This window comes from Panthera pardus, unplaced genomic scaffold (genome assembly GCF_024362965.1).
Source record: "Panthera pardus isolate Hobbes unplaced genomic scaffold, ASM2436296v1 HiC_scaffold_17, whole genome shotgun sequence".
In the NCBI taxonomy this organism is placed as follows: domain Eukaryota; kingdom Metazoa; phylum Chordata; class Mammalia; order Carnivora; family Felidae; genus Panthera; species Panthera pardus.
In genome coordinates this window covers 85,887,940-85,914,202 of record NW_026526732.1, presented here as the reverse complement: position 1 = coordinate 85,914,202, position 26,263 = coordinate 85,887,940, and the positions used below count along the sequence as shown (strand labels likewise).

Below are 26,263 nucleotides of genomic sequence, written 5' to 3'. Positions count from 1 at the left end.
GGGGCCCTACTCTCACACCTCCTCCATTGATTAGCCTACAGCACAGTTGCTGCCTGATAGGAAACAGCTCCCTTTCAGCCATGTCACCACCTAGGCCCCTACAGCACAGTAAAAGACCAAAACATTTGCTGGATTTGTACAGTTACATAAACATGTTCTTCCCTTGTGCCTCTCATTCAAGTGAGTGAAAAACAGAAAACAGTAGTGCTAATACTGATGATAAGAAGCATGGGCATCTTAAAATACAATTAAAGACCGAGTCTAACAGACAAGGTGGGATAATGAAGGGATGGAGAAATCTTTACAATTCTGTTGTGAGGATAATTATCTCAAAAATCTTTCAGTCAGTGAGTCTTTTTCCTAATGCAAAGTAAAGGTATAAGTTTGAGAACTGGAAGAAATAGAAGTGGCTGTTGACATTCCAGAATTTCTGGTTAGCAAAGCCTGCTTTGATAAATTCAGGAGAAATTCTTGTTTGCAAGACATTAAATTTAACTGGAGATTATGTGGGGAAAGATAAGGAAAAAAATTATTTAAATATAATTCTCTGAGAAATGAACACAGAAGAGGAGTCCATTATGTTAGAAAAGAATATAGGTTTTGAAATACTTAAGTTCTAATGAAAGGAACATTTTTAAGATAAAAAGATGGAGAGAGAATGTAATAAATAGAGCTTGGGTGGGGGGGCGCCTGAGTGGCTCAGTCGGGTGAGCATCTGACTCTTGATTTTGCATCAGGGCATGATCTCAGGGTCATTGGATCAAGCCCCACGTTGGGCTCTGTGCTGAGCTTGGAGCTTGCTTGAGATTCTCTCTCTCTCTCTCTCTCTCTCTCTCTCTCTCTCTCTCTCTCTCTCTCTCTTCCCCCCCTTGTCCCTCCCCCACTACCTGATCTCTCTCTCTCTCTCTTCTTTCTCTTTCTCTCTCATAATGTTAATAATAATAATAATAAAATAATTTTTTAATATAGCTTGGTCCTTGGGAAGGCAGAAGGGAGAGGTGGTATCAAATCAAGGTAAGAAGAGAGACCCCTCTTTGTCCTGTTGTAGGAGAGGAAGAGGGAAATAGTGGATGTGGAGGGTTAGGGGCTGTATGATGTCCTTGCACATCAGGCTCCAGCTAACTACTTATGTGCCACCTAAACCCATAGATAGGTCTTCATATAAGACACTAACTGTCCTTCGGGTGCATAACAGAGCCCCAGCCACCTAAGGCATTTAGAAAGTCCCTCAGTCTCTCCCACCACCCTTTCTTCTGTGCTCCCTGAGCTTCATATCCACTTTAAGTTACATCATTAGAAAGCAATTTACCTTTTTACCTCCAATGAATGACCTTCCCAAATATCAACAGCTGGTTGGGCACATCTTTAACAACCCTTCTTAATACACTGAACATTTCAGGTAGTAGCATAAACAACAAAACTCACTAAATTAACATCTAGTGTCCATGGACTCACCAGAACCTCCTGAAGACAAGGAAATTATATTTTGACATACATTTCTTTTAATTAAATGTGTAAAATAGCAAAGGTTGCGTGACTAGTTGACAAGAATTTTCCTTCAAGGGTCATGTGAAATAAATAATGCTCATAAGATATAAATCACAAAAGCAAAGTACTTTCCATGATTGGGTTCCAAATATATGTTAATGTGTTGTAAAGTAATTGTTTTCCCATGAGCACATATCTGAAAATTTATTGTTAAAAATCATGAAAATGACCCAACATGCAAAATATTTGTCTTCCTAATTTTCTGGAAGCATCTTATATTCTTTTGGGTCAGCCATTACATAAGTAACTTTTAATGTGCAGTAGTTTTCATATATTTTTTAACATAATTTGTATAAAATTTTTTCAGGTGTGTTTGTCTTCATTGCAGTGACCCGGCTAAAATAGAATAATTTACACATCAGAGTTTTGTTCACTTTCCAGGTTCAAATGTCATAGCCATCCCAAAGTCCTAAGCAGAGGATTATTAGTTCTTATGAAGCTGCTTTTCTGCATTGCATCCCTCCCCTCACATTCCGTCAAAGCTACAAGTAGCATTTAGCTTTCCTGATATTTTAACTTTGTCAAATAATAGATTATAAACACCCTTTCAATAATAATACTCAATGCTAATTTGAAGTTTTCATTTGTATAAGGTTAATTTCTGTTGTATTTTATCACCTAGCTTCTAATCAGAGCACTGTCTTTATCTTACTTATAAAATATCTTCCTATTAAAACTGCTTTCAAGCATTTAGAGAAATGTTAGTCAGTATCCTTATTTGTGAGAAAATATAGAGGATCTGTAGGACAGTGTTACTCAGTGTACAAATCTGTAAGTACAAAGTTATTTTTTTAATGTTTATTCATTTTTGAGAGAGAAAGTGTGCGAGTGGGGGAGGGGGAGAGAGAGAGAGGGAGACAGAATCTGAAGCAGGCTCCAGGCTCTGAGCTGTCAGCACAGAGCCCAACACGTGGCTCGAACCACAAACTGTGAAATCATGACCAGAGCCAAAGTCAGATGCCCAATCGACTGAGCCACCCAGGTGCCCTCCGAGTTATTATTATATTAATATAGCTACTACCTTTTTAGGTATCAATCCTGCCCGGGGTGCTTTATATGTCATCATTTCTATTTCTTCCAGAAAACTAAGCTGTTTCCACTTTACATAGAAATTTAAGGTAAACAACTTACTTTTATATCAGTGATAGTGGTTCGATTTAAATGTAATTTTGTGTAAAGTCTTAATGAGGGGGAAATGTGTGTGTACGTGTGTACCTAAGGTGAGGAGAAATAGCAGTATTATTTCTATGTATAGTTCTTCTTACATGCTTAATAAATATTTGACTAAATGGATTCTAATTACAAATGAGTATCTCCTTAGGTGTGACCCTAATAGCCTTTATAATAGATTATATTTCCTGGCCTTAGAAGTCCTTCTTACATATGGTAGTTAAAAAACTATTTGGAAACTGTCTATAACTATCCTCAGGATTTGGATCATGAGATCATTTTATAAATAAAAGAAAATTTTAAAGAATTCTTTGGTAGAGTAATAGGTTTTTGAATAATCTCCTGGTAGGAGCAGTGTATTAGTTTCTTATTGCTGCTGTAACAAATTACCACAAATGTAGTGGTTTAAAATAACAAGAAATGAATTATCTTGCAGTTCTGGCAGTCAGAAGTCCAAAACTGGTCGAGGTATCAATAGGGCTGTCTTCCTTTTGGAGACTCTAAGAGAGAATCCATTTTCTTGCTTTCCCAGGCTCTGGGGGCCATACTTATTCCCTGGCCTGCAGCTCTTTTCCACCTTCAAAGCCAGCAATGGCTGATGGAGTCTTTTTCATATCACATCTTACCCTGATGTTTGTGTCTCTCTCTTCCTCTTATAAGGGCCTCTATGATTACATAGCCCCCAACCCAGACAATCTAGCATAATCTCATTATTTTATGGTGTGTTGGCTAGCATACTTAACTCTATCTGCAACCATAATTTCCCCTTGCCATGTCATGAAGCATACATTCTAGAAATTAGGGACACAAATATTTGGTGGGGGGCACTTATTCTATTTATCAAAGGCCAATTTAGTTTTATACAGTCTGAACTTTATGGAAAGCCCTCTTTAAGAAAATGAACAAACAAAACTACAAATGCAAAATTAGACACTAACGCACATACTTATGTATAATGAGAAAAAAGATGACAACATATACATACCTCTAAAAAGGCAAACTGCATAAATATATCCCAACTTAACCCAAACTAATTTTGTCCTCAATTGTTCAGTATACCCATAGATCAAACAAAACAGCTGTGTGATAAAAATGCCTCTTTAAAAACTTCCACTTGTTTTGGGTAAATTAAATAGGTAGAACCCTTGCCAAATTATGCCTTCAAAGTTTGGTTTTTAACCAAATCTTTGTTCATTTTTATTTATGTCATTTCCCCCCCTTCAGTTTAATTGTCCCAATTCCTTGTGTTCTGGGAGATGTGACACAAAGAATACAAAATTTGGGGCCAGAAGGTCTTGGATTCGGTAACTGTTTATTCATTCATTCAAAACATTTATTAATCAAGCTAATAGTTACCAGGTACTGTTCTGGGCTTGTCATAAGCAGAATAGATCTGGTCCTTGCTCCCGAGAGTCATAGGAAGGTCATCTCAAACATTAAATGTTATGAAGAGGGACAGGGCCCTATGAAAGCAAGCCCTGCAAGGGGGCTTAACCTAGACTGGTGGTACTGAGGTTTACTTCAAGACCTGAGAGATGAGACAGAGTGATCCAGGGGAGTAAGTAGCACAGGGGAAAGGAAAATATTCCAGGCAACAGAAATATTATGGACAAAGACCTATGATGGGAACTGATATTTTGAGGAGCTAAAAGAAGGTCAAAATATACAGGGGCAAAAGGAAAGAGCTGTATAGGAACGTTCTTGAGAGCAATTTGGTGCCAATGACCATGCTTAATATTTTGGTTTCATCTTAACATAGTAGCATGCTGTTGAGTTTTGAACAAAAATGTGGAATGATCTGATAAGCAGATTTTTTTTTATTTTTTTATATTTACATCCAAATTAGTCATCATATAGTGCAACAATGATTTCAGGAGTAGATTCCTTAATGCCCCTTACCCATTTAGCCCATCCTCCATCCCACAACCCCTCCAGTAACCCTCTGTTTCTTCTCCATGTTTAAGAGACTCTTAGGTTTTGTCTCCCTCCTTGTTTTTATATTATTTTTGCTTCCCTTCCCTTGTGTTCATCTTTTCTGTATCTTAAAGTCCTCATATGAGTGAAGTCATATGTTATTTGTCTTTCTCTAATTTCACTTAGAATAATACCCTCTAGGTCCATCCACGTAGTTGCAAATGGCAATATGTCATTCTCTTTGATTGCCAAGTAATACTCCATTGTATACCATATCTCCATTCATCCATCGATGGACATTTGGGCACTTTCCATACTTTGGCTATTGTTGATAGTGCTGCTATAAACATTGGGGTGCATGTGCCCCTTTGAAACAGCATACCTGTATCCCTTGGATAAATACCTAGTGTTGCAATTGCTGGGTCATAGGGTAGTTCTATTTTTAATTTTTTGAGGAACCTCCACACTGTTTTCTAGAGTGGCTGCACCAGTTTGCATTCTCACCAAAAGAGATCCTCTTACTCCACATCCTCACCAACATCTGTTGTTGCCTGAGTTGTTAATGTAAACCATTCTGACAGGCATAAGGTGGTATCTCATTGTGGTTTTCATTTGTATTTCCCAGGTGATGAGTGATGTTGAGCATTTTTTCATGTGTCGGCCATCTGGATGTCTTGTTTGGGCAAGTGACTATTCATGTCTTTTGCCCATTTCTTCACTGGGTTATTTGTTTTTTGGGTGTTGAGTTTGATAAGTTCTTTATAGATTTTGGATACTAACCCTTCATCTGATATGTCATTTGCAAATATCCCCTCCCATTCTGTTGGTTGCCTTTTAGGTTTGCTGATTGTCTCCTTCACTGTGCAGAAGATTTTTATTTTCATGAGGTCCCAATAGTTCATTTTTGCTTTTGTTTTCCTAGCCTCCAGAGATGTTTGCTGTGACCAAGATCAAAGGGGTTTTTGTCTGATTTCTCCTCGAGGATTATGATGGCTTCCTGTCTTACATTTAGGTCTTTCATCCATTTTGAGTTTATTTTTGTGTATGCTGTAAGAAAGTGGTCCAGGTTCATTCAGCATGTTGCTCTCTAGTTTTCCAGTAACACTTGCTGAAGAGACTGTCTTTATTCCATTGGATATTCTTTCCTGCTTTGCCAAAGATTAGCTGGCCATATGTTTGTGGGTCCATTTTTGGGTTCTCTATTCTATTCCATTGATCTGAGTGTCTGTTCTTGTGCCAGTACCATACTGTCTTGATGATTACAGCTTTGTAATACAGCCTGAAATCTGGGATTGTGATGCCTCCTGCTTTGGTTTTCTTTTTCAAGATTGCTATTGGCTATTTTCAAAATTGGCTATTCGGGGTCTTGTCTGGTTCCATACAAATTTTAGGATTGTTTGTTCTAGCTCTGTGAAGAATGCTGGTGTTATGTTAATAGGGATTGCATTGAATATGTAGATTGCTTTGGGTAGTATTGACATTTTAACAATATTTGTTCTTCCTATCCAGGAGCATGGAATCTTTTTAGATTTTTTTGTGTCGTCTTCAATTTCACAAACCTTCTATAGTTTTCAGTGTATAGATTTTTCACCTCCTTGGTTAAATTTATTCCTAGGTATTTCATGGGTTTTGGTGCAATTGATAATGGGATCAATTCCTTGATTTCTCTTTCTGTTGCTTCATTGTTGGTATATAGGAAGGCAACCGATTTCTGTGCATTGATCTTATATCCTGCAACGTTGCTGAATTCATGAATCAGTTCTAGCAGTTTTTTGGTGGAATTTTTAGGGTTTTCCACGTAGAGTATAATGTCATTTGCAAAGAGTGAAAGTTTGACGTGCTCCTAGCCAATCTGAATGCCTTTTATTTCTTTGTGTTGTCTGATTGCTGGGGCTAAGACTTCTAATACTATGTTGAAAAACACTGGTGAGAGTGGACATCCCTGTCTTGTTCCTGACCTTAGAGGGAAACCTCTCAGTTTTTTCCCATTGAGGATGATATTAGTGTTGGGTCTTTCATATATGGTTTTTATGATGTCTGGGTATGATCTTTCTATTCCTACTTCTTGAGGGTTTTTATCAAGAAAGGATGCTGCATTTTGTCAAATGCTTTCTCTGCATCTATTGGGAGGATCATGTGGTTCTTGTCCTTTCTTTTATTGATGTGATGAATCACATTGATTGTTTTGTGGATATTGAACCAGCTCTGCATCCCAGGTATAAATCCCACTTGGTCGTGGTGAATAATTTTTTTAATGTATTGTTGAATCTGGTTGGCTGATATCTTGTTGAGGATTTTTGCATCCATGTTCATCAGGGAAATTGGTCTATAGTTCTCCTTTTTAGTGGGGTCTCTGTCTGGTTTTGGAATCAAGGTAATGCTGGCTTCATAGAATGAGTTTGGAAGTTTTCCTTCCATTTCTATTTTTTTGGAACAGCTTCAAGAGAATAGGTGTTCACTCTTTCTTAAATGTTTGGTAGAATTTCCCTGGAAAGCCATCTGGCCCTGGACTCTTGTTTTTTGGGAGATTTTTGATTACTGATTCGATATCCTTACTGGTTATAGGTCTGTTCAAATTTTCTGTTTCTTCCTGTTTCAGTTTTGGTAGTGTATATGTTTCTAGGAATTTGTCCATTTCTTCCAGATTGCCCATTTTATTGGCATATAATTGCTCAAAATATTCTCTTATTATTGTTTTTATTTCCGCTGTGTTGGTTGTGATCTCTCCTCTTACATTCTTGATTTTGCTTATTTGGGTCCTTTCCTTTTTCTTTTTGATCAAACTGGCTAGTGGTTTATCAGTTTTGTTAATTCTTTCAAAGAACCAGCTTCTGGTTTCAGTGATCTGTTCAACAGTTTTTTTGGTTTTGATGGCATTGATTTCTGCTCTAATCTCTATTATTTCCTGTCTTCTGCTGGTTTTGGGTTGTATTTCCTGTTCTTTTTCCAGCTCTTTAAGGTGTAAGGTTAGGTTTTGTATCTGAGACCTTTCTTCCTTCTTTAGGAAGGCCTGGATTGCTATATACTTTCCTCTTATGACTGCGTTTGGTTGCGTCCCAGAGGTTTTAGGTTGTGGTGTTATCATTTTCATTGGCTTCCATGTACTTTTAATTTCCTCTTTAACTTCTTGGTTAGTCCATTCACTCTTTAGTAGGATTTTCTTTAGTCTCCAAATATTTGTTACCTTTCCAAATTTTTTCTTGTGGCTGATTTCGAGTTTCATAGTGTGGTAGTCTGAAAATATGCACGGTATGATTTCGATCTTTTTGTACCTGTTGAGGGCTCATTTGCATCCCAGTATGTGATCTCTTCTGGAGAACATTCCATGTGCAGTGGAGAAGAATGTATATTCTGCTGCTTTAGGATGAAATGTTCTGAATATATCTGTTAAGTCCATAGGGTCTAGTGTGTCATTCACAGCCGTTGTTTTTATGTTGATTTTCTGTTTAGATTATGTGTTCAGTGCTATAAGTGGGGTGTTGAAGCCCCCTACTACTATGGTATTATTATCAGTGAGTTTCTTTATGTTTGTGATTAATTGGTTTATATATTTGGGTGCTTTCATATGTGGTGTATAAGTGTTTACAATTGTTAGGTCTTCTTGGTGGATAGACCCCTTCATTATGATACAGTGCCCTTCTTCATCTCTTGATATAGTCTTTATTTTAAAGTGTAGATTGTCTGATGTAAGTATGTCTACTCCAGCTTTCTTTTTTCGACCATTAGCATGATAGATGGTTCTCCATCCCCTTACTTTCAATCCCAAGGTGTCTTAGATCTAAAGTGGGTCTCTTGTAAACAGCATATAGATGTATCTTGTTTTCTTATCCATTCTGTTACTCTGTGTCTTTTGATTGGAGCATTTTTAGAGTGAGTACTAAAAGATATGAATTTATTGCCATAATGTTTCTTGTAGAGCTGAAGTTTTTGGTGGTGTTTTCTGCTCCTTTCTAGTCTTTGTCGCTTTTGGTATGTATGTATGAATGAATGTATGTATATATTTATTTTAATCTCTTCTCCCCTCAGAGAGTCCCCCTTAAAATTTCTTGCAAGGCTGGTTTAGTGGTCACAAACTCCTTTAATTTTTTTTTTGTCCAGGAAACTTTTAATCTCTCCTTCTATTTTGAATGACAGCCTTGCTGGATAAAGAATATTTGGTTGCATATTTTTCTGATTAAGCACATTGAATATATCCTGCCACTCCTTTCTGCCTGCCAAGTTTCTGTGAATAGGTCTGCAAACCTAATCTGTCTTCCCTTATAGGTTAAGGACTTTTTTTCCCTGGCTGCTTTCATGATCAGCTCCAGCTAGTATTCTTATTATTGTGATTCTAAATTCTTGTTCAGACATCTTGCTCGTATCTGTGTTGGTTTCCCTAGCTGTCGTTTCTTCCTGCTCTTTCTTTTGGGGTGAATTCCTTTGTTTCATCATTTTGAAGGGAGAAAGGGAATTAATGAAGTAAAAACAAATTAAAGTTGAAAAATATTAAAATTAAAATAATATTAAAATTTAAATATTAAAAAAAACCACACAGACAAAAAAAATCAAAGAAATGATGCTAGATGCCTGGTGTGTTTTGGTCTGGGTGTTGAAAGGAGCTTGATAGATTACAGAAAAAAGGGGAAAGAAAAAAAAGGAAATCACTTGAAAATTTGAAACATAAAAATACTGCAGTAGAATAAAATGAAATGATGGAAGTAAAATTTGCAAAAATTACAGAAAGGTAAAAAATATTAGTAGAAAAAAGTGAAAGAAACACTTTTAATAAAAATTGAAAATATAAATTTTTCTCTTTCTGTATTCAAGAAAAAGAAATGAAAAAGCGAAAAAAAGAAAAATTGAATAGATGGACAGGTGAACAGACTGAAATACGATTGAAATTACTTCGTTTTCCCCTAGAAGTCAAACTACGAAGTGCTTTATAGTCCGTAAACTAAGCAGGTGTTAATTGTTCCTGAAGAGCAAGGTTAGCCCAGTTGAACGGGGCTTAGTGTAATGTCTCCCTTCTCCACTAGATGGCGCTGCTTGGCTTACTGGGGTCGATTGTTACGGCGCTTGTAGGTGTGTATGCACATGCGTGCAGCGGTGAAAATGGCATCACCCAGCTATCCAGTGTCTAGTATCGGACCTCTCTTCTCCCCAATCAGCAATCATGCACCTGTCCTTTGTCTTGGGCTTCTGTACACTCCCTGCTTTTACACTGCCTGTAACCAAGCCCCAGGCAGCACCTCCCTCCTAAGTTTTATCTCAGATGCAGCTGTTTTTCCTGAACCCTTACTTCTGAAGGATTGTGGCTTTGACCTGTTCTGCCCCTGTGTGGGAGTGTCTCACCGAGCAATGGCTGGGTGCCGGCCACACCCAGGAACATTCGCCGGATTGTGCTGCTGCGGATGCTCAGAGACTGTGACTGGGTGCCAGTCCACCCGAGAAAAAGTTCACGCGATCGTGTAGCAGCAACATTTCAGGGGTTATGGCAAATCACATCATGCATCTGGTACCAGGCTTCACTCCCAGTGACCTTGTTCCAGCACCAGAGAATGTGGCTGTTTTCCCAGGTGCACTGCGGCCTTCGCCTTTCGCGAGTCACACAGCTTCTAGCAGGTGTCCTCCCAGCAGGGAAACCGCCTCTCCCCATGTGGCCCGAAGATCCCAGACTTCACTCTGCTCCTGGGAATTCACCCTTCCCACCAGAGCACTACCAGGTATGGAGCTGCTGAGTTTCAGACTCTGCACTCCCCGTTTATAGAGTGTTAATGGAATTTAACCCTCTCCTTTCTCCTTTCTCCCTTTTTAGTTCAGTCCCTGCAACTGTTTTCTCTTTTCCACTTTCTCTCCAGCTGCTTTTAGGGGGGTGCTTTTCCCATATTTCACCACCGGTGCCCCCCTCCCGTCTTTTCTCCACACACGAAAACAGCTCCCTGATCTCCCTGGCTTCTCACTCCCCAAGTTCACCTCTCCACGCCGTGTATCCGCTGAGTTCTGTGGTTCAGGTTGTGCGGATCGTTGTGTTCATCCTCAGATCAGTGTTCTAGGTGTGCAGGATGGTTTAGTGTTGGTCTGGCTGTAGTTCATGGATGCGAGACACAAGAAAAACTTCCATGCTCCTCTGCCATCTTGGCTCCTCCCCCTGATAAGCAGATTTAAAGTTTTACCTGTTTGTTTTGGAGCACCGGGCTGGGAAGAGGAAAAAATGCAAGATTAGATGTAAGGAAATGAGAGGATAAAGAGAAATATTTGGAGTTGAAATATAAAGATGAGTTATTAACTATCTTCTCTTCAAAAGGATTCTGGTATGTAAGCCTTTTCATTGACAATGACTCCTTTTTTAAAAATGTTATTCATTAAGCACTATTTAAGACATACAAGAAAGTAGAAAGCATACCTGATTGGTTGCTTTTATGCTGAGAGACACATTGATACTGTTTCTTTGACCAGGTGTTTGCATTTTACTTCTAAGTGTATAATGAACAGTTTCCTACATATAAGCATTTCAGGCATAAACTAACTGGTTAAGGGAATAATTAAGGAGTTACAAAGAGTTCCTTCTCAAATATTACCAGGACTTCTTTACCTGGTTTGAAAGGTTGTCTGATGTAGTACTTGTTCATGGTGGGGAAGAGAGGACTCCTCATACAGCTTCCCATTCTTGTGGATTTAACCTTCTTCTAAGACTTGCCAATCATAGATTCCAACCAGGTGCATTCCTCACTAGTTTCCAAGGAACATATCTTGTCTTCAGTACAGTCTTCTGGCATTGCCTTCTCTATTCTAGGTGTTTCCTTCTCCCTTTTCAAGCCTGGCCATTGACCAAATCCCCTACCCTGCTTCTATTAATATAAATCAGTTTTGGATCCCATATTTTTCTGCCCTAAGATAGCCAGTAGCATAGTTTATTTTTTCTGTATGGTGTTGCATATATTTAACTAACCTTGCCACATTCTAGTGTCCCATCTGATACAATTTCTACCTCTGCTTAATACATGATGACAAAGAAACATATCATTGGGATATGTTTCTCTGTTGATGGAGGTATAATGTACCTTTACAAATAGTCAAGATGATGGGGCACCTGGGTGGCTCAGTCAATTAAGCATCCTACTCTTGATTTCAGCTCAGGTTATGATCTTACAGTTCATGAGATCAAGCCCTGTGTCAGGCTCTGCACTGATAGCACAGAGTGTGCTTGGGATTCTCTCTCTCCCTCTCTCTTTTCTGCCCCTCCACTCATGCTCTCTTTCTCTAAATAAATAAATAAATAAATAAATAATTAATTAAAAAATGGTCAAGATGGATAGCCATATATCATTCCAATATTTGTAAAATACTAATCAGTTGCCTAAGTAAGAAAAATTTCCCATATCTCCCAAATGTTAAATATTTGCTATAGCTGTCCAGCCTTGTAAAATGGAATCTGCTTCTCTTTGGCAACTGTGTTAGTTGGGGTCCCCTAAAAACAAACCCTGAGACAAATGTTGGGTGTATTTTATTTGAGAGGTGACCCTAGAGAAACAGCAGTATGGGTTACTGGGAAGTGAAATAGGAAAGCAAATCAATATAAGGTGTGTTACATAGTAGATTAGTGCTCTGGCCAACTGGAGCTTGATCCTATTGGCATTCTGTGGGAGACAGTGTAAAGGTGTCTTCCCTGAGAGTAAAGACACTAGCATTTATTCAGCAACGTTCATTTGTCACTGGATGAGGGCTGTTTCCAGGATCGTTAACTTCCTGGACCTTCAGGCCTCCTTTCCACGTGGGCCCAGCTGACTACAATTGGAAGGAGCCCTGAGCAGAGAGTTGCAGGTGCCTGCAGAGACGCCATCCTCACATACAGGAGCAGCAAGTGCCAGGCGGGTGTGGGCAGGGCACCAACAGCATCCATTACTATAGCCTTCTACCCTCAATCTCCATTTATACTTCTACAGATTAGGCTTTAGACAAAGGTACCCAGCCAGCAGGTATAGTTAAGTATGTGCAACATGTACCAAGCCACAAGTTCTGTGAGGTTATCTCCACTTTTTCTAAATGGCCCACATGTGCAGTGTTTGCTTGTGGAGGCCCCTCTTTTGCCTTCTCTCTCTGTGCCTTCTATCCTCCACTAGGGCTGCGCTTTATGGCAGAACTTCTCTCTTGATATTTCATCTTTGTCCAGGGCATTCCACACAGACAGGGCTGCCCACCTCTGTCAGCACCCTCCACATCACTCTGTGATGCACAGTAAATTTCTAGTAATGTTAAGTGTCCATCTATTTTCAAAACCCCTTTAGTTTTCTATAGATACTTAATTTTTGGCTATCACATGGGATACATCCTGTTAAAGAGATTCTCTGAGTTGCTATATTGTTTAAAGTTCAGATGACTTCATATTACTCCTTTGAGGTAATCTGCATTTTATTTGAGGGATAAAGTTCTCATGGTGGGTTTTCATGTGTCACGGTGTGCTATCACCCTACCACCCATCTTAAGGACATCCAAAGGAATAAAAATGGCAGCTCGAGACATGCTGGCAATGAGAGACTGACCATGTGCCATTTTATACTTATTTGAAAGTTACGATATGATCTTGTCCCTTTTCAGTTCCTCTGGCCCCAAGTTAACTAGCTTTAGTTGTGCCGACAAAGGTGCCTCCATAACGCACAGATGTTTCCTAATGCAAAAAACCCAGATAAATACTTCAAGTTCTAAAAGAGAGATACATTGTTTACCAGGTAGCACTAGGCAAGAACTTTTGAGTTACATCGACTTCCATTCCTTGCCTGTTCAATTTGGTAACAATCTAATTGGAATTGCAGAATATCACCTTGTAACTGGTTTTTTTTAATGTTTTTATTTATTTTTGAGGCAGAGACAGAGCATGAGCAGGGGAGGGGCAGAGAGAGAGGGAGACACAGAATCTGAAGCAGGCTCCAGGCTCTGAGCTGTCAGCACAGAGCCCGATGTAGGGCTCGAACTCACAGACTGTGAGATCGTGACCTGAGCCGAAGTCAGATGCTCAACCGACTGAGCCACCCAGGTGCCCCACCTTGTAACTGTTTTGAGGCAGCTTTAGTTTACTTGTATTGCTCTACTCCTTAAATATATGCTGACTATAGAAGTCATCATCCAAAATGGAATATCTTTGAGGGTAAAAGGGAACACTAGTAATAATATGCTAGAACAATAGGCATAAAGCATGATTGCCCTGAGGCACAGGAAGTGTGATTACCGTACCTCCTTTTACCTCTTCATGCTCTTGAGACAGTACTGGAGGGAAGAAAAGGAAAAAGCAGAACACTGAATTCTGATTCCTCAGTGCCATTGTGGTGAAGAGGAAACAAAGGAAAAACACTGTCGTGGTAATATGGTTTTGTTGTTGTTGTTGTTGTTGTTGTTGTTGTTGTTGTTTTTGCTGCCATTTTCCCTTCCTCAACATAGTGTCATGAAAAGAGCTTAAGGAATTATATAGATTTCAGAGGATGTGGACTTTGGAATTTACTTTGGGTGGGGAAACTTGGGAGGTGGTGATAGTTTTGCCACTTAGTAACCGCTTCTTAACTCTTTTTTTTAATGTTTATTCTTGAGAGAGAGAGGATGAGTGGGGAAGGGGCAGAGAGAGAGGGAGACAGAATCTCAAGTAGGCTCCACACTGATAGCACGGAGCCCGATGTGGGGTTTGATCTCATGAACCATGAGATCATAACCTGAGCTGAAATCAAGAATTGGACACTTAACCAACTGAGCCACCAAGGCGCCCTTGCTTCTTAACTCTTGAGCTCCATTTCTCACACTTGTCAAGTAGAGCAACACCAATACCAGGGACTTAGGATGAGGGTTAATGGAAATGTGTATAACGCACTGAGCACAGGGCTTAGTATATAAAAAGCACTCAACAGGGGCGCCTGGGTGGCGCAGTCGGTTGGGCGTCCAACTTCAGCCAGGTCACGATCTCGCGGTCCGTGAGTTCGAGCCCCGCGTCAGGCTCTGGGCTGATGGCTCAGAGCCTGGAGCCTGTTTCCGATTCTGTGTCTCCCTCTCTCTCTGCCCCTCCCCCGTTCATGCTCTGTCTCTCTCTGTCCCAAAAATAAATAAATGTTGAAAAAAAAAAAAAAAAAAAAGGCACTCAACAAAGGTTAGGCCCTTTTCTTCTGTGCTTTACCATTTCCCTGGCCCTAGTGCTTGTCTTCTTGCAGGAGGGTGGGATGTGAAAGGGTGTGGGGAAAGCCAGCAGAACCCTGTGAGTGCTTAATAAATGCATCTTCAAAGTGATAATTTTGACACTTTAAGTGTTACATGTGTATTACAAAGGCCAAGTAGGGAGGATGTCAGAAATCAATATGGGCCTTCCTCTTGCCCATGTAAAGCTCTTTAAACAGGCTTACCCTGGAAATTAGCCCTCAGCTTTACTTCTCTGATATCTCTTACATAACCAGAGAACCTACATAGTCTTTAATAAAGCAAGCAATATTTTCATTTCATTTGACTTACATATGTATCCATTATATAGTTTAAGATTTTGTGACTATGTAGCAGTTTTCAAATTGTGACTGTTTAGCAGTTTTCGTATTTATGAGATGATGCAGAGCAAATTTACTGTGTGGTTTTTCACTTCATGGTCTTATAATAAGCTATAGAAAAACCAGTCTTGACAGAAGCAATTTAATCATACTGTGTGTATGTGTGAGAAAGAGAGAGGGGAGGAGAGAGAGCCTGAGAGAGAGGGAGACAGAGATTGGGAAAGAGAAAGTAAAGACTTTGCAGAGAGCTCCGATATTTCACCCAGAGAGAGCACAAGTCATTTAAACCAGGTCAAATCTTATTTGGATTTCAGCTTTCCTCTGAGAACTTAATGCTGATTCTTAACTTTTCCAAGGTAAACTAGGTAAGTCTGTGTTCCATGTATGATTTTACTGCGTTCTACTAGGAGTTTGCTGGTTAACTTATAACTTTTCATAAAACTAAAACCAAAAGCAGAATTTCTATGTTCATCTGAGCTTTCAATGCTATGTTACTAATTTTCCAACAAAGATAGTGTTATACTCGAGATTACTAATAATTGAATGAAAAGGAAAAAATGTGAAAATTGTTACGTGGTGGATGGATTACTTATAGAAAGATGTTGCGAGGATATTTATAAAATTATAATGCCTAATATGATTAACTCATTGCACTTTAAAGCTGGATTTGAAATTGAGCAGTGCCTCAACTCATTAGTACCAAAACCTACATGTTAATGTTATCACAAAGTTATTGCTTTCTTTGAAACAGCTTCATTTATATTTAAAATTGCATCAACTGTGTTGCATATCATATAGGCCTTTTACAGACAATTCAATGCAAAGACTTTATATGGATTTATTTTAGAAATTAAGAAGTATTTTTAATTTGCATTTGGAAATTATAAATCTTATTTTCTATTTAGACTCCAAAAGCTTTGCTTTTCATTTTGTTATGTGCAGCCAAGGACCAGAGAAATGTAACTTTTTGTGTGTGAATAACTTATGATGAGTTATATCAACTGTGTTGCTTACAATGGGTTGTACTTTTTTTCCCTAAGACTACCTACTTATGGAGATCTTCTCAGCAGTATTTGAGAGAAACCACTTAAAATTCTCAAATGATAAACATGTTTTAATTATCTTTAGATCAGAAGAAAACATACATGTTAAGAATTTAGAGAAATTTCAAAACAAAATAGACTTATGCTCTCAGATAATTTATAGGAAGAAGTATAACCTGGTAATTATTTTTTTTCCTAATTGATTTTCTTACTCATATGCTGATGTCACAACAGTCTGGCTGAAACTAAAATTGTAGTATGGTTATCAGTAGAGTTTGTGCCAAAGCCATTCTGAGATCCCTCTGGAAAAGGACAGTCTATTTGTATATATTCCAAAACAGAGGGGTTCTCCAAAGCCTAAGCATATAAACTGTATGGTAAAATCTTTAACACTTATCAGTAACTCTCTTTCTTCTTTCTAAAAAAAAAAAAAAACTCTAAATCAAAATCTGATGGAGGACACTTTTGTGTATGAAGGTTTTTATACATTAGCAAAGGAGAGTATTCTATATATTGCTTATTGTGTTTATTTTTGTTTTATACTCTAAGTAGAACTTGGACTTAATTCCTTATTTTTAGTCTTAACACTTAATATTTAATTTTGGGAACAGGGCTCATCCATGGAAAAAAGGCATAAATTACTTAGGATAGCTGTGATACATTTGTAATTTATATCTTTCCCTCCCCTAATTCCCAGTTTAGTTTAAGTCATTTATCTTAAAAGGAATCTTAACATCTGTTTGGTTTCATGCCATCCTCATGTTTAACCAACTGAGTGAACTGTCCCCTTGCTTCTTATCTATGCTCATTGTTAGTGGACATCAAAAAATTATTTTTCTACCTAAGTAATAAATAAATAAAAAAGTAAAAAACTATTTTTTTCTCCCTTACACTTCAAACTTGGTATAAGACCAACAGTACAGAGTCAGTCTGGTCTAGAAAATTTTTTTTTTATCCGATTGACCAATTAATAGGAACCACTCTGGGTTTCTATGAAGATATATACACAGTTAATGCTCTAAGCTTTAGTTACTAAGATTCAGTCAGCAACCCCCTCGATAAACATTTGCTGCGCACTATTTCACAAAGCACTCTGACAGGAGAGTGCTGGAGGGAGAGGTATAAAGCATATATATTTAGGTGAAATGTTACATATAAGTGAGATTTCATTAAAAGTCCATTACATTAAATGTTTTCATAGAGCATTTAATAGTCAATTACCAATTTACTTACAGGGAAATAATCAGTATAGGAGTTTGGAGAGTAATATCATTGCAGCTTAGGCTGGTCAGACTAGGTTATAAGTAGGGCTGCTTTGAGATGGTCTTAAAGCATTGATAGGGAAAAGACAGAAGGACATAGCTAGTAGGTAGGATGATATAAGGAAAACTGTGGAAGCAGAAAATATAAAGTCATGGGGCACCTGGGTGGTTTAGTCTGTTAAGTGTCCGACTTTGGCTCAGGTCATGATCTCACCATTCATTCAACTCACCAAGCCCTGTGTTGGGCTTTCTGCTGTCAGCACAGAGCTGGCTTCGGATCCTCTGTCTCCCTCTCTCTCTGCCCCTCTCCTGTTCTCACAGGTGCACTCCCTCTCTCTCAAAAATAAACATTAAAAAACTATATATATATATATATATATATATATATATATATATATATATATATAGAAATGTAAAGTCATGAAGAGAGAACAGGATATAACCAGCTTGGTTGGAGCAGAAGGTTGCTATCTGGTAGAAAGGTAAATATGGCATATTTGGTGGGAATATAATATAGGAGCACTGTAAATGACATGGAGGCTGTGGGAGAGCCAATAAAATTGGAGCAGGAGACCAACATCTTTATCTGTTGTGGTGGTAGAAACCCAAGTGAAATGACAAGAATCTCAATATGGAGAGACCAACTGAAACAAAAAGGAAGGAATAAGTACAGGAGATAAGGAATTAATAAACCATGTTTGATAATGGAAAAATGGCAATATCTTTAACGGAATTGGGAAATTACTAGAGAAGGCCAGTTTGAGTCTGTAAACCTCTACCAGTCCTGGTTCAACCAGAGAAGCAGAATCTGTAAGAAATGTATATTAAGAGATTTATTACAAGGTATTGGGTTATGTGATTATGGGGGCTGACTAGGCATGTCTGAAATCCATAATGCAGGCCCTGAGAAGGGCAGGCTAGAACTCTGAGCTACTGGCTGACGCTGTGGTATACAAATGGAATTTCTTTATCAGGGAAGCCTTATTTCTGTTCTTAAATTCTCCAACTAGTTGAATTGGGCCCATCCAGAGTATCTGAAATAGTATCCCTTACTTATGGTCAGCTGTTTATGGACTCTAGCACACCTACAAAATACTTTCACAGTGACACCTAAATTTGTTTGGTTGAATAACTGGGGACTGTAGCCTAGCCAAGTTGACACATAATAAAACCATCAAAAATCTCCAAAGTGCTATATAAACTCCAAGGTGCTAGTAGGATTTCTTAGGTGAAAATGGTTAGAGATATATAGGAAATTCAGAATTGAAACTCAGGAAAGTTACTGAGATTGGAGATACCAAGATGGGCATTATCCACATAGAAAGGATACCCATGCCAGTCAAGTGGGAGATTCCCAGAGAAGGGTGTAAACTTCTACATCAAAAATGAATTATGGAGATAACCATTTAAAGGGGCAGAAGAAAGAAGAATTAACTAAAAGATAAAATAAAAACATTAAAGAGGGAAGAAGAGAACCACAGTAGCAGATGGCCTTGGCTGTCCCTCTCTTCACTACACTTTCTCATTAGTTTCCTGAAATTTCCAGTAGACTGAGTATTGCTATGGTTTCCCTGCTTTCCTCCTGCATTTTGGGTATCTTGCTGCCAGAGATCCAAATAGAATTTGCACTGAGAAAAGATCAGTAGTTTTTTACTCCTAACTTTTAAAGTAAAATTTAAGTAGAACAGATGAGAAACACTACAGATTGCAGGTGTTTCAGACATAAAAAATTAGATACATATTCCAGATAATAAGGAATTAAAGGTAACACTGTTCTGATTACTTAATAGAAAGGTCTTTCAGACATCTTAGCCTCCACAGTCTTGAATGTTCTTTTCCTTCCTCATCTGTCTAGAAATTCTTTAAGTTTATTTATTTTGAGAGAGAGAGAGAGAGAGAGAGAGAGAGAACAAGTGGGGGGAGGGGCAGAGAGAGGGAGAGACAGTATCCCAAGCAGGCTTTGCGTCAAATAGCACAGAGCCCAAGGCAGGGCTCAAACCCCCGAACTGTGAGATCACGACCTGAGCCTAGATCAAGTCACATGCTTAACAGACTGAGCCACCCAGGCACCCTTGTCTAGAAAATGTTTATTTGACCTTCCAAGTATAGCTCAAGCATCTCCTCCTCTGTAGGAAGATCCTTAACTTATGCCAACAGAGATGTTAACTTCATCTTTTTTGTCCCATCACTCATTTAGGCATATTTTATACTTCCTACTCTGCTGAAATAGAATTGCTTATGTTTTCCTCCCCCACAAGACTGTAACTCCTTTCAGTTTTGAGTTGACAGCATCTATTACAATACCATTTAAGTGCTGGGAAAGGAAGGATAGCTATGTACACACGTATATGAGAAAACAGTATAGAGAAGGCAGACCTATATGTTTATAGACAGTTTGTGGAAGGAGTTTACTCTGGGGTTTACCGAGAAAAATATAAGGGAATAAGGTGGAGAAGAAGAGGAGGGGGAGTGTATGGTAAGTATGCAAAGCAGGAGGAAGAATACTATTCTCCTAATACCGAAAAGGAGAGTTTTGATGTAGGTAAAGATTTTGTTGAAACAGGAAGGATGGGAGAAATTTGTCCTCCCAGGAAAATAAAAGACAAATGGATATGAGAGAAAATGTGCCTTCCCCTAAGAAGAGATTTTTCTTGATATGAAAAAATGACATATTTACACTATATTTGTCAATTTAACTTTGATTTAAAGCATTTAAAATGCTTGTAACAATGAAAGCTGCTACTCCTTTTCTGTGTGTGTGTGTGTGTGTGTGTGTGAGAGAGAGACAGAGAGACAGAGACAGAGATCGGAGGGCCTATTATGGGTAGTTTTTATACAAATTGACATTTCACCTCTATTTTTCCCCCCAGCCATATGCTACCCTGGCACTGATTATAAATGCCAGTAAGTCAAAATATGGTTCCCACATTAATAAGTTGAAATTATTTTGCAAATGGTGGCACCCTTTATGAATATAACTATTACAATATGGGTTGCAAGAACCAGAGAATGACTTTGCATATCTACATTATATTGCAGTGTTCTTGAGAGGAAAATGTAAAAGTTAAAAAGATGCATCTTCAATTCAAATTGCTGGTATATACTTCCATGGTATTTAACTTTACAAAATTAGATGTCATCTCTCATCAGAATTGTTTAATGTACTTCTGTTATGATTATTTCTGCTTATCCCTTCCAAAGTTCCACATTTTAAATTTTTTTCATGTATTTTGGCCTTTAATTTAGAAAATGGTAGATGAAGCTTTGAAATCCATAAACATGCTTTTCCCCCTCAGATTGATTTAGAACTTGACTGCTTATTTTCTTTCAAAAAATATGAACTTATTGAGAAATATGGCTGAAATCCACTTATCAAAAATTGAGGGAACCAGTGGCATATAGTATTTTTTTTCCTTTTGTACTAAAGGGACAATTTCAAGAAGCATTATTGGAAAGCTTTTTACTCTAGTACTTCAGATTTAGATTTGGAAACAAAGCCTTCCTGTCTCTAAGGAGAACAGCAGAACTAAGAGTGATTTCTCTGAACTGTGTCTAATCTGCAGTGATTGGATTCCTATTCATTGCAAGGACACTATAATGGCCGCATCTAGCCTGCACCACCTGTTATATAACAACTTATTGTAGCAGAGAGATACTAAAATCACTAGAGGTTGGATGTGGCATGTTAAAATGTGAACAAATGGAGTGTGACAATGTGTGTTCTTTCTGAAACAAATAGGAATAAAGGACACATTCCACTCACTGCTTCACTGCTTTGATGATGAGACTTTTTTTTTTTTTTTTTTTACAAAATGGGAATTGACATTTCATCTACAGTAAAGACCATACAGAGACACTTTGGAGCATAAAGATTCAGCCTCTAATCCTCACTGTGGCATTATGATGTTGTGTGACCACAAGCTAAAGATTTAACTTTACTTCACCTTCAATTATTTAAACAAAGAGTTTGGATGAGATCACTTATTTTTAAAGCTCCAGTGCTAGGTTTCATACATATTCTAAACTGGATGAGTTTAACCCACCTATCATATACATTTCAGTATTTCATCTCAATATTTATTTTTAAGTATTATTTTAATCCTCATCTGATGTGGACTGAAAATAAATATTGCCAATTTGAAATTGTCTGCTTTAATATTGCATAAACCTCAAAATATATTAAGTATTTAATGTTCTTACAAATTTACTTCTTCTCTAATGAAAGAATGTCAGGTTTGTTTTTATATCATGGTGTTATATCGTAGTGTTCCTTCTAGAAAAGAGGTATGAACTCTACAATCTTGGCCATGTTTATTTGCTCCCACTCGTAAAGGTATAATGTCTTGGTCTGTTTAGGCTGCTGTAACAAAAATACCATAGGCTGGCCAGTTTATAAACAACAGAAATTTATTTCTCACAGTTCTGGAGGCTTGGAAGTCCAAGACCAGGGTACCAGCATGATCAGGTTCTGGTAAAGATCCGCTTCCTGATTCATAAATGGCGCTTTTTTTTTTTTTAATTAACTATAAACTCATATGGTGGAAAGGGCAGTAAACTACCTGGGGTCTCTTGCATAAGGGCACTAATCCTATTCATGAGGGCTTCACTCTCATGACCTAATCCAAAAGCCCCACTTCCTAAGACCATCACATTGGATATTAGGGTTCATATATGAATTGGGGGACCAGGGAAGACACAAACATTCAGTCTATAGTAGGTAGCTGAACCAGAATCAAACATTTTTTGTGTGGTTAGCACCTAATGCTTCTCTAACTCCTCAAATTATCAGGACTCACTGATTTACAACCATGTTAGGACAATGCCTTGAAAGTAATAGGCAATATCTTGAAAAGTGAGAAGCAGACAGTAATTGACTTTGTTAAGGATGTCAAATTAGTATCAGCAATGTGCATCATTCCTAGTCCCCATTTTGTTAAGATAGTCCCTCTATTAATGCTTAGATATCTGGGTAGGCACATATGTCGTATGCCTACAGAATCTTTAAATACTGTGCTTGACATAGTTCAGTTTATTCCTTCTATTCTCTGAGATATACGAAATGCAGTTCTGGAGATTGGTAAATCTTTGTCACTAGATTTCCCCTTCACCAGCATACTTTTATGCTTTCATTGTGTTGTATATTTCAAATTCTTGTTTGCCTGATGTTCTAAATATGGAAGGTAGTGAGGTAAAAATTAAAGACGTAAAGATTTGAATATTCTATCGTACCAGTTTTCACCACCAACATTTTCTATTTCATAAGGGTTTTTCTTTTGCTCTTATGAATATCCAACCTTATGGTTTTTTTATTTAATATTTATTCTAATCACAGTCAACAGAGAAGCAACCAGCCAGCAGTTTCTCAAATCTCTCAAGCACACAGACTCAAATGAACCCTTTTGTACATAAGTTGTATTCTTGCTAGTCATGGAACCATTCTTCATCAGTGACACACAACTAACCCACAAATTACCCTCAAGACCTGTGTGGCCAGGCCTCAAATTACCACAGTTTACTTAATTTGCCCGTTTTGCTGCTTATTATGTTCTGAGGTATAGTTTGATCTCAGTGCCAGCCTGAAATGAAGTCGTTAGAGCATTTTACTCTACAAATATCAGCTGCACAGAATCACATTGTGTTGATGGCCACCCTCACTCTGTGGTCTTAAATTGCCACAGGAAAATTGGTCTCTCTTTCTCTCCCTCTCCTCCACCTTCACTTAATTTATTCTCTTCTCTCCACTCACAAACTGAAAAGTTTCTCCTGAATTTATTAACTCTTTCTATGCCTACTAGCTACTCTTTGTACCTTTCCCTCCACTCTTAAACCATAAATTACCTTTCTGATCACTCAGTAAATAGAACTGTTTTTAAAATTTTCATCCTGTCCTCTTGATTGGTATGTCAGCCAAGTGTTAGAAGAAACTAAACTAATGAACTAACTTGTAGCAACCAGAGCTAGTTGGTAATCAGAAATCCAGATAAACCACCAATTATGATATAAAAACTGAAGTGAAACATTTCCAGATGATAATATTTAGGGACAGTACAGCCACCTTAATAGTCCTTACTTTTTCACAATTGATTTTGCTTTAGATAGTATTTTGCTAGAGATTGCATTAAATCTGTAGATCACTTTGGGTAGCATGGCCATTTTCATAGTATTCTTACAATCCATGAGCATGGTATATCTTTCCATTTGTTTGTATCATCTTCAGTTTCTTTCACCAGTATTTTATAGTTTTTATAGTACAGGTCTTTCACCCACTTGGTTTTCACCTCCTGGGTGTATTCGTAGGTATCTTACCATTTTTGGTGCAGTTGTAAATGGGATTGTTTTTGTAATTTCTCTTTCTGATGCTTCATTATTAATGTATAGAAATGCAGTGGATTTCTGTGCATTGATTTTGTATCCTGTGACTTTACTGAATTCATTTATGAGTATTATAAATTTTTGGTGGAGTCTCTGGGGTTTTCTATATATAGTATGCCATCTGCAAATCCTTACCAATTTAGATGCTTTTTATATCTTTATGGTCTAATTGCTGTGGCTGGGAGTTCCAGTACTATGTTGAATAAAAGTGGTGAGAGTGGACATCCTTTTCTTACTCATCATCTTAGGGGAAAAGCTCTGTTTTGGAGTATGTTTTGAGTATGATGTTCACTGTGGGTTTTCCATATGTGGAGTTTATCATGTTGAGGTATGTTCCCTCTAAATCTACATGGTTGAAAGTTTTTATCATGAATACATGTACTCTGTCACATGTTTTTTCTGCATCTATTGAAATGATTACATGGTTTTTATCCTTTCTCTTGTTATTTATCATGTTATTGATTTGCAAATACTGAACCACCTTTGCACCTCCAGAATGAACCCCACTTGCTTTTGATCGTGGTGAATGATTTTTTAATGTATTATTGGATTAGGTTTGCTAATATTTTGTTTAGGATCTTTGTGTCTGTGTGTATCAGAGATATTGGTGTGAACTTTTTTTTTTTGTAGTGTTTTTATCTGGTTTTGGTATCAGAGTAATGCTGGTTTCACAGAATGAATTAGGAAGTTTTCCTTCCTTTTCTATTTTTTGGAATATTTTGTGAATAATAGGTATTAACTCTTCTTTAAATGTTTGGTAGAATTCACCTGTGAAGCCATCTGGTCCTGGACTTTTGTTTGTTGGGAGTTGGGGGTTTTTTTGTTTTTGTTTTTGCTTTTCTGATTAAATTTCATTCCTGGTAATTGGCCTATTCAAATTTTCTATTTCTTCCTGATTCAGTTTTGGGAGGTTATAGGTTTCTAAAAATTTATCCATCCCTTCTAGATTTATTGACATTTATTGACATATAATTTATTATAATATTCTTATAATCTCTTGTTTTTTTGTGGTATCAGTTGTTATTCTCCTCTTTCATTTCTGATTTTTTTGAGTCCTCTCTATCTATCTGTCTATGGGACTGGCTGAAGATTTATCAGTTTTGTTGGTCCTTACAAAGAACCAATTCCTGAATTCAATTATCTGTTCTATTGGGGTTTTTTTTAGTTACTGTTTCATTTATTTTTTGCTCTAATCTTTATTACCTCCTTCAATCTACTAGTTTGGGATTTTGTTTATTATTCTTTTTCTAGTTTCTTTAGGTGTGAGTTTAGGTTGTTTGAGATTTTTCTTGCTGCTTGATGTAGACCTGTATTGCAATAAACCTTCATGTTAGAACAACTTTTGCTGCATCCCAAAGATTTTGGACTGTTTTGTTTTCATTTTCATTTGTCTCCCTGTATTTTTTGATGTCCTCTTTATTTTGGTTGGCCCATTCATTGTTTAGTAGCATGTTATTTGCGTTCTTTCCAAATTTTTTCTTAATGATTGATTTCCAGTTTTATAGCATTGTGCATTTTATGACCTTCATGTTTTTGAATTTTTATGTTTTTTATTATCTGCTTTATGTATTTGGGTGCTCCCATGTTGGCACATAAATATTTACAATTGTATCTTATTGTTGGATTCTCCCCTTTATGATTATGTAGTGTCCTTCTTTGTCTCTTGTTACAGTCTTTGATTTAAAGTCTATTTTTTATGATACAAGCATTGCTACCCCAGCATTCTTTGCACTTCCATTTGCATGATAAATTCTTTTTCATCCCTTCACTTTTAATCTGCATGTGTCTTTAGTTTTGAAATTAGTCTGATAGGCAGCATATAGATAGGTCTTGCTTTTTTATTCATTCTGTCACCCTTTTGGTTGGAGCATTTACATTTACATTCAAAGTAATTATTGATAGATATATATTTATTGCCATTTTGTTAAGTATTTTGTGGTTGTTTTTATAACTCTTCTCTGTTTCTTTCTTGTCTTGCTGTTTTCTCTCTTACTGGTTTTCTTTTGTGATATACTTAGATTCCTTTCTATTTTTTGCATATATATTACTGGTTTCTAATTTGTGGTTACTATTAGGTTTATATATAACATCTTACACATATAGTAGTCTATATTAAGTTGATAGTCACTTAAGTTTAAATCCATCCTCTACTCCTCCCTCCAACCTTTTAGGTATATAGTGTCATACTTCATGTACTTTTAGTTTATGACTGATCTTTATGGATATACTTAATTTTATTGCTTTTGTGCTTCTTTCTTTTCTTTCTTCTACTTTTGGTCTTTTATTTCCACTCAAAGAGTCCTCATTAACATTTCTTTTAAGGCTGGTTTAGTGGTCATGAATTCCTTTAACATTTGTTTATTTGGGAAACTCTTTATCTCTCCTTCTATTCTGAATAATAGCTTTGCTGGATAGTTTATTCTTGGCTGCAGGGTTTTTTGTTTGTTTTTTTCTTTCAGAAAAA

General features: G+C 37.4%; 1 protein-coding gene across 49 annotated transcripts in view; it reads left to right on the top strand.

The window, feature by feature from the left end:
- RIMS1 (regulating synaptic membrane exocytosis 1) overlaps positions 1-26,263 on the top strand; it is a 489,827-nt gene that overhangs the window by 434,067 nt on the left and 29,497 nt on the right. Inside the window, exon 1 of one of the 49 annotated variants that reach the window (XM_019417730.2) lies at positions 15,353-15,487. The exons of the other annotated variants lie outside the window; for them this stretch is intronic. The gene's annotated coding sequence lies outside the window, so the exon portion shown is untranslated. Of the gene's footprint in view, positions 1-15,352; positions 15,488-26,263 lie in introns of those variants that run through there. 49 annotated transcript variants of the gene reach the window in all.